Source organism: Jaculus jaculus, chromosome 4 (assembly GCF_020740685.1).
Source record: "Jaculus jaculus isolate mJacJac1 chromosome 4, mJacJac1.mat.Y.cur, whole genome shotgun sequence".
In the NCBI taxonomy this organism is placed as follows: domain Eukaryota; kingdom Metazoa; phylum Chordata; class Mammalia; order Rodentia; family Dipodidae; genus Jaculus; species Jaculus jaculus.
The window spans coordinates 107,205,799-107,211,798 of NC_059105.1; positions in this window are offsets into that span (position 1 = coordinate 107,205,799).

Here is a 6,000-nt window from a genome sequence, read left to right on the forward strand (position 1 = left end):
AGAATCACTGAAGTTTAGCATGGACTATCTAGAACAAGTTCATTTACACATGTATGTAATGAGATGCCAAGTTGATGTGGCCAATATAAAGGCTAATTTAAATTTCAGAGGACATTGCTACTTCCAGTGGCAAAAAGAATAGTTTAGTTCCTTCTTAAAAAGAGCAAACACTTAAAAGAAAGGTTGTAAATTGAATGCTGAATTGGATCACAGAAATATAAGGCTTGCCAGGCTATTCTAAAGCCTCTATCAAGATTTACTAAGAGAACAGGGAAATACTAGAGTTTCTTCTATTTGGCAGGGCTTTGTTGATGACTGGCTTTTCAAAATGAGCTACTGCAGTGCTTCATCCAGTCACCACTTTGCAGAGATTTATACCTCTGTTAATTTATGACATTTAGAACATATCCTATTTATTTCCAGAGCTCAAGAATTTTATTTATAATTTTTAAATTGCTTTAGTCAAGTGTTAAAAATAAGGAACTTATAAAAAGTTAATTTTCAAATGGTTTCAAAAGAACCCTATTTTTTTTCTTAATATGCCATTTAATGTTTTAGTGCAATGACTGATTTTAAATATTTATTTTTCATTCTGGAAACACTAATATGTCAAAGTCAGCAGTTGCTTGCACAAATGTCTAATCACGTCAATTCTGAGGAAAATGAATCTCATTATAATTTGTGGTTATTATAAACTGAAATAAAAAGTGCTTCTGGTGCTTATAGAAATATACACTTTTATATTTGTGCATGGATTTACTCCAAGCAGTGAATCTTTTTCAGTTGAATGCCTCATTTGCAGTGACTTTTCCCCCTTTTTATAAAGAACTTTCAATAACTACCTACTTTCCTTAAGAAAAGGCACAAGACTGCTCTTTGGTTTTCAAACACCAGATGAAACAGTTTGAATGTAAACTGCACCTCCTTCCCCAGATTCGCGTGTTTGAACTACCAGTCTCCAGCTAGTGGTGCTGTCTTGGAAGTTTGCAGGAGCATGGGAAAGTGAAGCCTAGCTGGAGAAAGTATATCTGTGAAGAGAAGGGAGGTCAGGCCTTGAGGTTTATAGCCCAATCCTGCTTCCTGTCTATTTCTGATTCTAGCTTTCCATTTCACTGAGATGTAAATAGCTGTCATCTGGTTTGACCACCACAAAGCTGCCTATCTCCACTCCCCACCATGATAGGCAATATCCCCCTCAGACTGTAATTCAAATTAAACCTCCAAGTCCTTCATGTTTCTTCTTTTCAGATATTTAGTTGCAGCAATCTGAAAAGTAGCAAATGTCCTAAGGCAGGAGCTGACTATCCTACCACTTTGTGGTAATGAAGTGATACAAATGATGGTCATGCTTGATTTGATACAAATTCACTGACTCCTCTAAATCACAAAGCATATATCCAAACACAATCATGTAAGAGATTATATGTGTTCTTTAAATTGCTCAAATATATACACAATAGTCTGTGCATTTTGGAGCATGATATTCACACCTCGTCAAATTATGGACACAATTTGAATTCCTTAAGACGAGACCTCTAGCCTGATTCCCTACTAAATCTTACCTGGCTTTTAGCTTCTGCAAAACTCATGTGAAGTATGTTTTCTCTCATTTCAATGAGACTGGTGGTTAGAAGGCCTGGGGCAACTATCCCTCTAGTCTGTCTACATGTAACATGTCAGGATCTTTATCTGGCCAAACTGATCAGTAAAAGAATGGCCTGAGGAAATAATGACCTTTGTTCCTAAGATTAACAGAATTGAAAAACATCTCAAAACCAAATAATTAGGGTCAAATGATCATTTATCAATAAGCTCTCACTTGTGAGTGTCAGCCGGAGATCTTCCTTCTTCAATTAATAGAAGCCATCCATAAGTCAGTTTCCCAGAAAGAAGCCTCTTTAGGACTGTTGGCCTCCATCTTTTGACTACTCACTCACTATAATGAAGTTCTTTCACCATTACCATTTTGCCTTGCCTCATGATTGATTATCTTATATCACCCATAAGCAGATCAAGCCTTTATGTACTAACAAAGTGGAAAATAGATGCCATACTATCAACATTGACTATATATACCTTCTGATGACCTACTAATTCAAAGTATGCAGGTCTACTATAGTTTCAATACAGATAAATTCTGTAATTGCTCTGCTATTAATTAGTATAATGATAGCTCAGAGCACAGCAGTTAATAATATCAACATCAAGGAATATAAAATCTGGAGGAAAAGCACTCATAGAAGAGAATGAGCAAAGCCTTAAGCCTGGGATTCCAACCCCTTCTAATATCTGTGACTTCCTTTTATTAGAATCTATTTTGTACAAGTAGTCTCTGCATGGCTCCTAGTTGTGACAAAAACAATGGGACAGCAAGAAAAAAAATTACAAAATTCAGCAACCTTTAAAAATGCAGGTAGAACTTCCCCTTTTCATGAGTAGATATAAATCCCCATTGCTAAAGATACAATACGTATCCATTGCAACACACTGAGAAATCAAGGTAGTACTGAGCTAGAAGTCTCCTTTCTGCTGGCTAGTTATCTGTAATGTGCTAAGTAGGCTGCTGGGGGAAGGAAAGTCAATAGTTTTAACCATCAGTGGACACTACAAACTATAACTATGGCCAGCCAGGAAGAGGAGTCCACTAATGCACTACTAGGATGCCTGTTATGGGCATTCTAGTAACCAACTTCTCTCTGATTGGATGTGAAGCCCACTCTAAAGGAATGAAAACAAAGTCAAAAGCCTATGACTTAAAGGCTCATAGGTTCTGCTATTTGGTTAAATTAATATTTTTACTCATCAAATTGTGCTCTAAACACTCTTTTGGTTCATACAATAGTGCTGCTCTCACTTTTGATCAGAGAAGCTTCTATTCACAGATGGCAGTGACTATGCCATCATAGATGATGGAGGGAAAGGATGAAGGAAAGGAGGAAGGAAGGAAGGAAGGAAGGAAGGAAGGAAGGAAGGAAGGAAGGAGGGAGGGAGGGAGGGAGGGAGGGAGGGAGGGAGGGAGGGAGGGAGGGAGGGAAAGAAAGAAAGAAAGAAAGAAAGAAAGAAAGAAAGAAAGAAAGAAAGAAAGAAAGAAAGAAAGAAGAACAAGCATGAAAATAAAAGAGGGACTGGTTGGAGGGATAAATGGGTTCAGTAGAAGAGAACAATAAAAAGGTTTTAATAACAATAAAAAGATTTTAAAATAGAAAGAAAAGAAGATTGAGACTGAACTGGCAGAACCAATATTCAAATATAATTTGTATGCAAGTCATACCTACCACTTTCCCACAGTCTCCTCCAAAGTTCTCAGAGAAGGCAAGTCATAAGACAGAAATATCCATAAGTAACAGCAAATAGAGCCTCCTGAAGCCATCTTCTATGCCAACTTATGGTGATAGATTGGTATTTAAAAATCATAGCTAGAAAAAAAAATATTATTGACAAATTCTACCTGGTTCTTACATTTAATCTCCCCAAATTTGTCTTCTGCAGAATTCAGTGCTGGCTACAGTTTCCACCAACTCATAATATTAACTTTATTCTCTGGACCTGGATTTCATTTGTATGGTCCAAAGCTTGTCCTTCCTTTATGGTCTGCGATGGAATGCTATTCCCAGAAGGAATCTGAGCCCAATTACTATCATTGACTCTGTTCCCTAAACCACCTAGCTCCATTCCCTGAATACCTTACAAACATAATCTAGAAACCAGCCATAGGATCAGACATAAGGATGAGGTAATCATGGAGTTCCGCTTTCTAATATGTATTCATCTAATCTGAATTTGAGAACTTAAATCTTCTAAACAGTAAAGATTTGATCAGGAGAGATCAAATATAAAATAGCTGTGTCAAAAATTCTCAACTACAAATCATTGTCATATATAAGCATGCCATGCATAGCATCCATTGCCTTCCTTCAGGACAATACCAACCCACCACCACAGTTGGTATGTGCTGGCACTGAAGGTTTCACTGATGAGGAGCACATTTTTCTCCAGGAGCCATGAAGAAAGAAAGGAGAGTGATGTGCACAACAATGCACAGCCTGCCATAAACATTTACTCAACTCATATTTGCTCCCAGAATATTTCCAGATATTTATGATATGTTGTGCATCCCTAAACCACAAAGCATAAAAGATGTCATAAATTGCTTACCATGTTAGCCAAAGCATGATGGTTTTTCGAAGTCCCACTGAACCATTTTTCCTGCTTTTTATTAACCAATAAAACAGGTAAACCAACATTGGTATTAAACTACATCAAGATTCATAGAACAAAACAAATTCTAAGATTTTTTTTTTTCAAAGGTTTGTCCTAGGTAGCATGCCTATCAAGGATCCATCATCCAGCTGTGTTGCCAGCACTTCCAGATGTTCTACTTGGAGAATGGTACCAATATCATAAATGCAAATACATTTTAAAGGTAATGCTATTTAAAGGTAATGGCATCACTAAATGTTTTACAAAGGAAGTTGCACTCTAAATCTGAAGTGTTAATGGCTATTCTAAAGTAGCTATTAGTTTGGATGACAAATTAGAGAGACGAGTACATATTTGGACTTAAATGAGAACAAGTTAAATATTTGCAGTTTTCAAATAAAACAAAACCATCTAAAGAAAAGTAACATGTAAAAAGTCCAAACTTACTTAAAAAAGATGAAAAACAGAAGGTGAAAGAAGAGGAGAAAGTTTCTCACTGACAAAATGATTCACAAAGGGTTTTGAAACCATTTCTCCAAAATCAATGAAACATAAGTGAAACCCAGCAGTTTGTTTTTGTAACCATGCATTTTAAACAGGAAGACAACTCTTTAGAAAAATAGTATTCACTTGTTAAGAGACTTACAGTAGAAATGAAATTTAAATTCTTGAGCTGGTGTTCAAAGGTCTTGATAACACCTGATTCTAACTCCTAATAGTACCGACCTTTGTTCTGGACTCTTACATCCTCCAACATTTCCCACCACAATTGCTGCTCACACTGCTCTAAAAGGATTGTGTTTGCATCTCCACATCTATTTCTGTATTTTCTCCAACCTAAAAGACACATTCTATTCTTTATATTGTATGTGCTTGTGTGTGTGTGTGTGTGTGTGTGTCATATGTGTGACTAGGGGTGTGTTCATGCCATGGGCACATGTGAAAATCAGAGGACAATTTTTGGGTGTGGGCCCTGCCTTCCACATCATTTGAGGCAGAGTCTTTCATTCTCAGTCTTCTTGTTTACTGCTGCAATTGCCAGGCTAGCTGTTTCTGTTTCTGCCTGTGAGCTCACCTTCAGCATGCTGGGATTACAAAAGTCCACAGTGGCTTCTTGGTTTTATGATGGGCTAGGAACCTGAATTTGGGTATTCAGCCTCAGCAGGAAGTATTTTATCCACTGTGCCATCTCCCTAGACTCATTTCTATTATTTTTGATTGCTGTACAATATACTTGGCCTTTATTCTCACATCCTTAGAATTTCAGGGTAAATATTTCCCAGGAAAGCTCCAAAGCTGGTAAAGCACCTCATCATGGTAGGGATTAATTCAAACTTCACAGTAATAACCTTAAATATTAATGGTTTTAACTTACCCATCAAAAGACACAGTGTATCAGTGTGGATCAAAAAACTGGACCCTTCTATCTGCTGTCTACAAGAAACCCACCTCACCACTAAAGATAGGCACCTTTTAAGGGTGAAAGCTTTCTGATTGGCTAAGAGATCCACTCATTGTAAAGGAGCCCATATCTAGAATTGGGAACCAGATCAGAATCCTATGGAGATAAAGATTATGTTCTCCACTGTCAAGCATTTACTAGTTGTTGGCTAGAAGAAGGGTTCCATACATCAAATTCTTCCTAAATTAATAATGCTTATCCCATTTAAACTATACTTACTTCACTCTCCATTGGAGAATCTGTTCTTTTTCAGAAGGTAGTGAGACCAAAGGAGATAAACTACCCCTTATACTTCAGTCAAGCCACAGCGGAAACCCCAGAGGAACTGGGGAGACAAG